Source organism: Lontra canadensis, unplaced genomic scaffold (assembly GCF_010015895.1).
Source record: "Lontra canadensis isolate GAN:19392208 unplaced genomic scaffold, GSC_riverotter_1.0 scaffold5, whole genome shotgun sequence".
Classification (NCBI taxonomy): Eukaryota; Metazoa; Chordata; class Mammalia; order Carnivora; family Mustelidae; genus Lontra; species Lontra canadensis.
Window position 1 is genome coordinate 5,421,813 of NW_022630999.1, and position 12,795 is coordinate 5,434,607.

The 12,795-nt window shown below is 40.8% G+C and overlaps 1 protein-coding gene across 2 annotated transcripts in view; it reads right to left on the minus strand.

Moving 5' to 3' along the window:
* FYB1 (FYN binding protein 1) overlaps nt 1-12,795 on the minus strand; it is a 149,869-nt gene that overhangs the window by 63,218 nt on the left and 73,856 nt on the right. The gene's annotated exons all lie outside the window — the stretch shown is intronic.

Below are 12,795 nucleotides of genomic sequence, written 5' to 3' on the forward strand. Positions count from 1 at the left end.
AATTCTATCAGTATGTTATATAATTAAAATCATATTATTACACTTGCACTGTGCATGTAATCTTGTATGAAGTCCAAATATAATAATAAATTGGTCAAATCAATAAATTAACATCTAATGATTAAATATTTAGCAACCACTCATACTGATTCCTCTTTTGTCTTTTCTAACTCCCTATACCTGATATATAAACAATTCTCACCAGAGCTACATTTGAAACATACTCCAAATTTACCTACTTATCTCTCTTCTACTGTACCATGCTGGTCCAAATCACATTGTTTTTCACTGTAAAGCCTTCTAACTAGTCTTCATTTTTATTTACCTACATTTTATTCTCCTCACAGCAAAGTGAAGTCATAAAATGTAAACCAGATTGTAACATTCTTGTTCATAATTGTTCCAATTTTGATAACTTCCTATCACAAATTCCAAACTATGATCATCTAGGACATATGGAATTTGGTCAGTGCCTATTATTTCAGCCCATTCTCCCTTTCCCTATGGTATTCCAGTCCACTCCATGTCTTTCTATTTCTTTAACCACATATAGCTGGTTCTTGCCTAAGGAATTTGCACTAGCTGGTCTCTACCTAGACATTCTTATCCTCTAACACTATATGTTTGGACACCATAATACTAGTTTCTGTACACAGTTGTATAATTGAATGTCACAGGGTACTGAACAGAAAGGACAATGGTCAAATATAAGCAGAAGTCATATAATTAGTAGGAAGAATAACATTTAAAATTAGTATTGGAATTGGAATAAAAGGTCATCCAATAGAGAAATTCACTGAGTCTAAAATGAATTAAACTTAAAGTCAGTGACTTGGCCAAAAGGAAGGAAACCTTTGGCAGTAAGAGAGCAGGACCAGTTGGGAGTATAGGGCCATGACAAAGGATTATGAATAGATAACAACTGGACTAGTCAAAGTTCAGCCATAAATGTCAGCCATGGAGGAGACAAGAATCCAAACTAGTCTATGAAGAATATCAGTCAAGACCATGCACTTTGGAGTCAGTTTTGGAATCAAATCCCTTTAAACTTGTAGATAACTTTTGCCCTTATCCATTGACTAATCCTTGTTACCTGATTGTAATGTGTCTATATATGATCTGTTAATCATTATTATATCATCTGTGGGCAGTGAAACAAGACAGTGCTGGTATCCAAGTAAGAAACTGTACATGAAATGGGGACAGTAGATCCAGATAATATGGCTTGCTAAATCCATATTTTGCAACCAGGAAAGTTTGTGAGATTGGAGTTTCAGTTTCATGAAGTTGGGAGGAAGAATAAGAGACTTGATAAGCCCCCACCTTGGGCTTTCCATATGTGCCAGGACTTCACCTCAAACAAGCAACATATGATGGACACTAACCCAAAGTTATCCATAAGAACTGGGGAGATAGGGGCACCTGGGTGGCTCAGTCAATTAAGCATCTGCCTTCAGCTCGGATCATGAACTTGGAGTCCTGGGATTGAGCCCCATGTCAGGTGCTCTGTTCAGTGGGGAGTCTGCTTCCCCCTCTACCTTTGCTTCTCTCCTCTGCTTGTGTTCTCTCTCTCTCTCAAATAAATAAATTAAAAATCTTGGGGGGAAAAAAGAACTGGGGAGGTAGCAGAAGCTATGCCTGCAAACATAAGGAAAAGAGGACCTGGGATGTGAAAACCCAGCCCGATTTCTTCTGGTATGCCTTGTTAAAAACTGCATTATTTACATTTATCTTGGTAAACTTTGACCCCTACAAATTGTATCATAGTGTTCATTTTGACCAAACCTCCGATGTAGTTTTTTGCAGGATTACAATAAGGAGGCACACTTAACTCAGATTGTTAATAATGCCTTGTTGAAGGGTCTACGGTTGCTTTGGAAAACAGAACTATGTTGAAAAAATCCCTGACAAGTTAGAGAAGTCTAACTAGGATGACATTAAACAGAAAGAAGTACAAGTTAGTTAGTGACAAAAAAAATTAGTGCATGATGGGGAAAGATCAACTATGTACAGCAATCATAGAAAAATGTTTTGGGTACTCTTGTGTCATAGCTGAGACACCAATAAGTTATACAGCATATTTATTTTAAAAGCCAAAGTGATATTTGATGTTTTAGATACTTCAATTGAAATATGACTCATAGTTCCTAGAAAGAATAATATTTTAGGATCTTATTAAATTGTCAGAATTCAACTGTTCAGACATTTGTTATTAGGCTGCCTATTGAACTGAGATCTATGGCAGTAGTTTTCACAATTTAGAGTGCATAAAGAGCACGTGGGTGCTTATTTAACAAAGACCACATCTTGAGAAACATGATTTTTTTCCTTCTTTAAATGAAATAATTTGTGAAACTCAAGTCAGCTAATACTGAAATTACTGATCTGTTAAAAGGCTTAGATTAAAATATAAAAAGATGTTTTAGGTAGCTTGTTTTAAAGAATTTTTAAAAAATCATCTGAAGATAGCATTTACTCATTTTCTTCTGTAGTACAGAACTGTAGTTTTGGAATTATGGCCTCAGTACCATTAAGCGTTAGTATCACCTGAGAACTTATTAGAAGTTCAAATTCTTGGGCACCTGGGTGGCTCAGTTAGTTGAGCATCTGTCTTTGGCTCAGGTCATGATCCCAGGGTCCTGGGATCAAGCCCCTTGTTGGGGTCTCTGCTCACTGGGGATCCTGCTTGTCCCTCTCCATCTGCGGCTCCCCCTGCTTGTGCTCTCACTCTCTCTCTCTGTGTCAAATAAAATCTTAAAAAAGAAAAAAAAATTCAAATTTTCAGACCCTATCTCAGGTCTACTGAATTAGAGATGCTGGGACTGGGACCCAGGAACCTGTGTTTTAATAAGTCATTCAGGTCATTCCAACATACGCTGAAGTTTGAGAATCACTTGTGTAGAGTAAATATGGTGCTATACTTTGTCATATCAAATGTCAACATAAACATGTAGAAAACTGTGAAGAGACTGGTAACTTTAAGTAGCCATTATACTACTAGAGTAGTGCAACTTGTTGCCCAAAATGTAATATTATCACAACCTCTCTTTCTTCAGTCTTAAAATGCAAGTTGTTCATTTTTGACCCTCCATATTACTGCATCAGCTACTAGCTGACTTTTCTAGGCAGCACTTCATTGAGAGTTGTCCTTTCCACAAGAACTAAAACTTTCATGGTCCCACCAAAGTTGAAGTAAGAGAATTTGGTGATTATGAGATTATGAAAAAAGCATCATTTAAGATGACAGAGCACTGCTTCATTAGTAATTCGATGGATGGGGAAGTGACAAGTAGGAGTGGAGGGTGATGTAGGTGATAGGGAACATTAGAAGAGGACTTTAGGACCTGCGGCAGATTGAAAAGATTGGGGAAAGGAAGACAAAGTGATCAGGAGAGATGTTTAACAGTCTGCTTATAGAATACTGATGGCCAGTTTTCTATCCAGAAAGGGAATGGAACCAGGCAAACGTACCCTGTACCACTTATGTGGCAAATGGCCAAGCACTAAGAATCTCTGTTCCTAAGGACAGAACCATAAAACTGTAGGACTGAAAGTTCTTATGACTTTACTGTTCCAGGGCCCTTCATATACTTTGGCCCAAATAAACCTCTCAATTCTTTATGAGGCCATCTTCCTGCTTCTACATAGGACTTAGTAACACAGAACAAGAGAATCACTTAGAATTAGGATGACATTGCATAAGATAACTTCTTAAAAATGTCCGCCATTCTGATCAAAGATAAGAAATCTGAGGCTCAGTTGAGTGATTCACTAAAGGACATAAGGTTAAAAATCATGAGATTCAGAGGCTAGAATCCTATTTTCCTTATTCAAGCCTTATATTCTTTCTATCATCCCATGAAGCCAAAACTAGTGCCCTCTATCTCTTATTATCTCATTTGTTTGAAAACCCTAAAAAGATAAAAGCTAAACAACTCCCTTTGCAAGTTTTTTCAGCATCTCAGTGGTGAAATAACTGAAAACAACAACAACAACAACAACAACAACAACAAAAATGCTACTAAAGGAGAAGCTAAGGAGAAACTAGGCAAAACAGAAAATCAACAACCAGTACACTAAGGGCAAACATGTGCAGGCAGAACTCCACGCCCTATACAGAAGGATTTCCCCAGGTGTTTTGTTTTTATAAAGAGGAGTTCCCAAAAGTCATGGCTATGTGTTTGCTTTCTCCATGTGTGTTCATGTGTGCATGTGTGTGCTGAGATGATGATGGGGTGAGCAAGATTAATCACTAACTTCCTGGGCAGAAGGGGAATTGTTGATAGTCAAATCTCTGAGCCGGGGGAAGGAAAAGGGGACCTGGGATGTGAAAAGAGAATGGAGCGGAGATTCACCCAGACAGACTCTACACCAATAGTTCAGCTTTTATGGAGAATCCAAGAAAACATCAAAGGAAGGATTCAGGTGGTGGAGTGGGGAGTATATCGACAGCATGTGGGTTAGCCCACATTTGACAGGGTTCGAGAAGACTCCACCTGAGAAATGAGTCTGATAGAAGCCATAGCTGAGCTGGATTGAATCAAGACTGTTTGGAGATGAAAATGGCTGACACGGGCTTGAGTGTGGGGGTGCTTGATGGTTGTAACTAGCTGGGGGCTTCTTTTGACATTGGTGAGCTTAAAAAAAATCCTGTGTTCTGGAGATTAAAAGAGAAGAATGACAAAAGTTTGCTGTGAAAGTGTATGGAATTGCTGTTCTATAACCCCATTATGAGCTCAACTGTTAGGGTGCCTTTTTGTGTGGCTTTCTTGCTGTAGGATATGTCAAAGAGGTTTAAAACTGAGGTTTATGACTGCTCACTGTTCCTCCTGGCCAGTCTTTATAGGATGCTGGGCAGAAAGGAATACTTGGGTGCATCTGCTCATGGTTCCAAATGGGGGTGGGGCTGTACCAGCTTCTAAGGAAGCATTTGGAATTCGGGGTGGAGATGGGGGAGGAGGGGCTGTTTTGGGTTGGTGCAACAGCTAGTGAGTGCCACCTGCTTTTCAGTGGCTAGAAGTCAAAGGGCAAAAATTGCTGCAGTAAGCAAGATGGTTGTGTTCAATGAGGAATAGTGTGCTTGAACCAAAGAGCTTGTTTTATATATGTATGAGATCCAGAGTTTACATATTCCAGAGGTTGATATAGAGCAATAATACAATAAATACAGGCATAAATACAGCAACGCAGGGTCCCTTCCATCAGAATTCATTCTGCTGCCTCCTCATGGCCTCCTCACTGCTGTCATCTTGTATACAGAGAATCCCAAGTCATTTTTTTTTTAATTTATCTGACAGATCACAAGTAGGCAGAGAGGCAGGCAGAGAGAGAGAGAGATAGGAAGAAGCAGGCTCCTCGATGAGCAGAGCCTGACGCAGGCCTTGATCCCAGCACCTGGAATCATGACCTGAGCCGAAGACAGAGGCTCTAACCCACTGAGCCACCCAGGGGCTCCTCCCAAGTCATTTTTATATCCACCTAAGAATAGCATGATTTGAAAGGCATGGTGCTTCGACTGTACTCAACATGATCCACAAAATCCACACTTTCAAACAATAAAACATTTAATAACTCACTGCTTTAGATGATTGCAGGATTAGTCTTCCTTTGGTACCAATTATCATGAGTGGCTTTACTTTAAAAGTGCCCATCTTTCAAAAGATAAACGCTGTTTATCTCTTGAGACAATTGTAAACAGTGGGAAGAGAAACCAAGATAGATTAATCAGACTTTCTGATTAAGTCACGTTACATGCTAGTCATTTTGGTTGGCCTCCCAAACCCATTGTAACTGAGATGTTGTAGGCTGACTGGGTGATTACAATTTGAATTAGGCATCAGGTGCCCATGGAGGAAAGCAGTTATCTTCAGTCTCATATATACAGTATTTCTGACATTGAAACATGTGGACTCTATCTCAGGACTTTTGCCCTGACAACACTGGAATAAAGCTTTTTGACAGCTGTCATTATTTCTAGGCATTCATGGTCCACACTTACTACTTCAGAACCATCACCCTGAATTTAGTAACATTACACAGCAGCCCATAGACCCGAACCTAGACCCCTATCTGGTTTCCTGGGGTCTGAGGCTAACGTCCAGAGCTTATTCGTTTGCTGCTGCCTTCTTATTATGATGGCCCTGCTCTCTAGGGGAGAAGCTTTTATTTCCTGGGAATTAACAGCCAGAAGAAGTTTATGAGCTACTTCTTCCTTCAGATTCACAAATCTGCAGAGCTAGAAGGCCCCTTGCGAGTGGTCTAATTCACCCTTCTCATTTTGCCAATGAGTAGGTGGTCAAAGACTGAACTTGTCCAACGTCTCCCCAAGTTGAAAGAGTTGGGTGCCACATGGAATCGCTCAACATTAACCACAACTACATCGTCCCATTTCATAACCGTGGGCTGATGAGATTCACTTCTAGAATGCTCCAAGGGCAGGTGGGAGAATAGAATAGAATTAGGGAATCATTTAGAATGCAAAACCATGCTTTCCCCCAGCAAGTTTCTCAAACTTTGTAATTGCTTCACTTCAAACTTTTGAACCTCAGAGTGTATGTATAAAAGGCTGCTACCAAAATCCCCAACACTTTGCGTCATCTCTCTCACGTTCTCGGGGTGGTGTGTGCTTGTGTGTGTGCTTTCCGAGATAAGGTGCTGCACAGCTCTGCCTCTGAACAACCAAGTGGCTGAAGCTCTTAGAAGCTGCAAGAATGCCCACTTCCTACTTGACTGGTGACATATTTTTGCAAAGCTGTTGTCACTCAGCTTCCCCATCTCAAGCAAGTTAAGATTTAGAACAATGACTTCAGGTTCCGTTTCACGCTATTTCTGCTCAGTACAGTAAGATGACTTTTCTCACAAACACAAAATATTTTTTTTCCACCAGTGAATGTGAATTGTAAGTATTATCTGTCACTCTGCATTTACCCCACACGGAATTTCCCCCAAAATTAGTTCCCGGGAACACTGGTCCTGCCGAACTACTTTGAGAGAAGAAAAAAAAAGATGTCGTATGGTCAAATATGATTTGAAATTGCCACAAACTATACTCTCATTTTGGATACTCTTAATACTCAGTGATGTTTTAGAGACCTTACAGTAAATAATGAATTTAACTTTGCTTAACCCAGGATTTTCCAAACATGCTTGAATTTCGTTTTCAATAATTAATATCCTGCAGGACTCAACGTAGATGGGCAATTTGAAATAGCATCTAACCTTTTTATTGAGTGCATTTTGCATGTCTCATGGGGTTCCAAGCACTCTGTGGGAGTGACAGTTTTCTAAGGCTCAAAGATGAGAGTGCATATTCAGATGCTGTCGTCAAAAGGCTCAGGGTTCAATTTTGGCTACATCTCTTCCTAGTTGCACAATTTTGGCTAAATTACCTAATAATCTCTGAGCCTCAGTGTCTTCATTTCAAAATGGAGAGAATAAGAACTGATCGGTATAATGTGGGGAGAGGAGAAAAAAGGACTGGTAGGATATCCAAGTAGAAGAAGGGCAATACTTAGGTTTTTTCAGGGCACTAAGATTTAAAAAAAAAACAACACAACAACAACAGAATTCCTGTCATTGTGTTTTTGATAACAATTGAGGCTAATTTTTTTTAACCTCCAAAGAAATGTACTACTGGATGTAAAAAGACTGGTTTTTCCTCCAAATCTTTTAACATAATGCAATAATTTTCTGATAGGTACCTGAAATTTTTTTTCATAATCTTGAGAAATCCCTTATTGTACATGTCATCTAGTGGAACTCGTGGAACACTTTCTGGATTTTAAAATCTTCCTAGCCCCGAATCTCCATGGGTTGGGACACAGAAAAGTTTGTAAGGTTTTTTCCCATGGAAATGTAGGCTAAACACTGGTTTCCACATTATCGAAATTTTTAGCTCAAGATAGTAATAACAGATAACCTTTGTAGAGTACTTTCTAGGTGCCTGGCACTGAGTGCTCAGCTTATGGAAAAGGTCATGTAATTCCTCAGGAAGTGCAGAAGGTAGGTGGCATTATTTCTTTCATTTGCAGATGAGGAAACAACAAATTCCGAACTTGCCCAAAGTCTGACAGCTACTGAGAGCTAGAGGAGGGAATGGAATGCAGCCAGCCTGGCTCCAGAGCAGAGAGACCACGATCCTTTTTTTTTTTTTTTTTTTTTTTAAAGATTTTATTTATTTATTTGACAGAGCCAGAGCAGGAACACAAGCAGGGGGAGTGGGAGAGGGAGAAGCAGGCCTCCTGCAGAGCAGCTCGAGGTGGGGCTCAATCCCAGGACCCTGGAATCATGACCTGGGCTGAAGGCAGACCCATAACGACTGAGCCAACCAGGCACCCCTTTACAGTCACATTTTACTTCCCACACTTTTTGGGTTGATACTCTTAAGTTATGGAAAACTGTGCTTTGGCACTGCCTAGCTCTCACTTCTGTCCAGAACTCTGCACCTGCTCCTGGTCCTCTCTCCTCTTCCCTCACTGGGGTGACGCCTACTCTCAGGGCTCAGCTTAGCTGTCAGTTCCAACAAAAAGCCTTTTCCTGAGACTCTCCAGGACTCCCTAAATCTCCCAGCACCAGAACCTGGGCTCTCCCTACCTGAGCGCTTACCAGAGCAGTACAGGTGCCCACTGACTTCGCTCCTCTGCTGTGACACGCAGGAGAGCAGAGACGCATCTGGCTGGTCTCTGTTGGATCCCTAGGGTCTGGTCTGGCACCTAGCCCGTGCTTGGTGCTTAAGTGACGGTTTGTTACTATTCACAAGCACATTATTTTCCGGTGCGGGGGGGGGGGTTCACCATGTCCAAAACAATGATTCCCCACCTTCAGTTACCTCTTTCTTGTGCACAAATAGGACCATTCTTCTAGACCCTATCGTGCAGCTGGAAGAAAGAAAGAGGGGTGTGTTTCTACTCAAGCTTTGCCTCGCTGGTCCTACTCCCATTTTCTGGTGCCTCTTCCCTCTTCCCAGGCCTCCTACGACACTTAATTCCTATTTCAATCCTCCCACCCTCATGGGGGATGGGGGCATCCTTTGCAGCAACACCAAAGACGATATGGAGGCTGAGTGTTGACTAAGACTCTGAAGGAAGTCCCTCTCGTGAGACTGACCAGTCCCAGGAAGACGATGTGGGCAGAATTCTGACCACAGTTACGGTTGTCTGGACAGCAGTTCTGACCCATCAGGTACAGAATGTATGACAGAAGGAAGCAGAGATGTTATACCAACAGACACTGTAGCTGCTGCTGTCTCCATGAAGTGGCAACTGCTGGTGGGTGTTACCCACTGAAGGCTGACCTGGCTAATATTGAGTGTCACTGGGGCAGAAGGCAATGGGAGAGAACGCCGGCTCCCTTCTGCCTTCCCTGCCTCTGCTCTGATTACGCTCTAATTATGCATGATAAACTCCTGTGCTGATGCCTTCTTATAAGCCAGGTTTTATTACTCATATTTTCAATGTTTAGGAGCTATAACATCAGCCTAAAAACTGAGAGATTACATAAGTAGTTATTTTTCTATATGTTTTTGAAACAGAACTTTAGATTTTGGCTTACTCAGTCCCTCACTCATGTACTCAACCAGTGGTTGCTAAGCATGTGGAACAAAGGCTTTCTGCTGGGTGTGAGGGAGCTGGAGAACGAGTAGGCCAGGGTCCTTGCTTTCATGGAACTCACCATACACAAGGGTTCAGGTGCAGAAATAACTAACACTGTATAGAATGTATGATACTGCGGGAAGTGTTGATTTGGTTTTGGAGATGTAGGTGAGAGGTACCAGCGGGTCATTAGATCAGCACTGTTCTGTAGAATGTTCTGGAGTGAAGGACATGTTTATTATCTGTGCTGTCATGTAGTATAATCACTAGACACAGGTCGCTACTGAACATATAAAATGTAGCTGGTGTAACTGAGGAGCTGAATTTTACATTTTTATTTAACTAATTTCAATTTCAGTAGTCTCCCATGGCTAATGTATTGGACAGTGCAGATTAGATAATAGTCTATCAGACAGATATGTACAAACTGGGAAAAGCGCTGGGTCCCAAGAAGCAGGCTGATGTGTCCACAATGTGGAGAGAGAACTGAAGTGCTCTAGGATTTCCAGACCCTCATAACTACCTGCCTATTGGACATCTCAAAGTCTCCTCTAATTGACTTTATTGAAAAATAAAAATCATGGTCTTCCCACAGAGCTAATCCATCATCTTCTCCGCTAAGTATCTCTCAGATCCATCCTCTTGTCTCATCTCTACTGCCACTTCTCTAGTCCAAGCTCCTGCCTGGATTACTGCAATGGTCTCCTACTTCTTTTATACTGTTTCTAGAATAATCCTTCCCAAATACCAAATCTGACCAGATCACCCTTACCTTTTAGCAAAAGCCCCCAGACCTGAGTGTGGCCTACCACATTTGGCCCCTGCCTCCCTCCCTCGTCCCATCTTTTATTGCTTTTATCATTTTATCTCTGTTGCAAACTCATTTACCTTCTCATTGTTCGTTAAACCACGTGGGTGTGAATGGAGAGCAGGTGGCATGTGCAGATGCTGTTAACATGCATGTGGGTGTGTATGTGTGTGTGCTGTAACCAAGTATTATACACCACTCTCATCTGGTTTCACTAAAATTTGAGGAACCTTCCAGAGGTGCTGGCAGGTGCCTCTAAGAAAGAAAAAATAGATATGTTTATTTAGGCCTAAGATCTATCTTTGTTCAACATAAGTTTTGATTAACCATAAGGCTTTCAAAGAGACTCAGATCATGGACATCATTTTAACTGGGTTAATGTGGCTGGTGCAGGTACAATGTGGGAAAACAGCATATTTTAGTGCTATCATATCTCTTGCTAACTAGGTCATCACAGATCCAAATCAGAGCAAAGAGCCATAACTTAAGCTTTTTGAAGGTTAGGGTCCTTGCTATGTGGGTGAAGTCAAATATTTGGTAAAATACAGTGTCTGGCTGGAGGTAGAAGAGTGGATTAAGAGAACACTTTCTTCATGCCACTATTTCCCCTCCTAAAGTTGGGGCTCTGGTCTCACTTTTGTGGTATTTCCCCCCTTTTTATTTGTTGTTGTTATTATTTTTTCAAGGTGTTTCAGGAAAATTTCATTATTCCCAAATGTTGTTCGGGCAGAATTGTCTTCTTAGGAAAAAGGAGACGGGTTGTAGGCAGCCCTAGCTCTAAGCCAAACTAAGCTGACAGTTTGTCTTCAGAGTTCCCTAAGCTTCCTCCTCTTGGTATGTTTCTGTTTATAGGTACTTTCAAACTCTGGTCCAGGAAGGAAAATGACTGTATCCGAGGTTGTTAGTCATGGCTGAATATGAATTTAATATATGCGTTTGATTTGTGAGGACCTGTCCTAAGGTCCTTGCCTCTCTCAGGAGGACTAGCTGGGATTCCTAGTGTGATGGGAGAGTGAGTGCTGTCCAGGAGGCTTCTGCGATTCTACAGAAGTCCACCACCAAATGCCAGCTTGAGCAGCATGTCAGGCCAGCCTGGTGTCTATGACAAGATGGTCTAGAATGGTTTAGACCAACCAGCTGGTTTACAGGATGAGTTTTTCCTTGATATCTCCATCCTCCCATTCCTATCCCATGAAGGGCTTCCTTAAGGCTAATGAATTACTCAAATTACTAACCCTGCTCAAAACAATCTCTTCTTGACTTTATAAAATATAAAATAGTATTGACCATTTAAGGAATGACTGATTTGAGTTAATTTTTTTCCTATTGTCAAGGTGCCCAAGAATCTCCTGGGCAAGTTTAAAAATGGAGCTACATAGGCCCCAAAACCAACAGTCATGATTTGGCAAAGGGAGTTATGGTGGTGATGGAGCTGGGCTGGGGGGGGTGGGGTGGGGGGAGGGGGCAAGGGCATTCTTAAGCTTTTGAAAGTGCCTGTGCCTGTCCTGGTGTAGATGGCCCACAGACCACAGTGGGAGAAACAATGCCTTGAGAAATGATGAGGAAAAAAAATTTTATAACAGGTGTCAAGTGAGATATTTTGAAGTGATGAAAATTTACCTTATCTAACAGCAAACTCAGTTCCATTTAGCAACTTAAAAGGAAAGCCAGTTTTTAACTATTAGAAAGAATATAATAATGTATTAAAAACCAGGGGCGCCTGGGTGGCTCAGGGTTAAAGCCTCTGCCTTTGGCTCAGGTCATGGTCATGATCCCAAGGTCCTGAGATCAAGTCCCACGTCAGGCTCTCTGCTCAGCAGGGAGCCTGCTTCCTCCTTTCTCCGCCTGCCTTTTTGCCTACTTGTGATCTCTGTCTGTCAAATAAATAAATAAAATCTTAAAAAAAAACCCATTTTCTAGACTGATTTTATGACCATATCAGAAAATATGATTTTTCACAAAACTTAACTGAAGCAGAGAGTTGCCAAAATTTAGAGATGAATTACAATTTAATGAATTGATTAATGATGTCTGAAACATTTTGTGAGGCTGTACTTGAATAGAATAACAAATATTAAAATAATAAACCGTTCAATTATTTTAACCAAAAGAACATTTGGTGAGTTTTCTTCTGCTAAGATGTATACCTTTCTTAATAAAATCAATGTTGCTGACTGTTTAAATCATTTTAAGTTATTAAAATGTGAAAAGTTGGAAACAAAAGTTAAATAGGTTATTTTGATGAATTTGAATGAGAAAATTCTAAACTACTGGGTAATATGTATAGTTGATACAAATTTCTCTTTTTTCTGTTCATTCACAGGCTATGGAAATGTTGATTTTCTTGCCTTTTCAAGAAAATTCCCAAAGAACTTTCACAGTGGATGATTAGTCCAT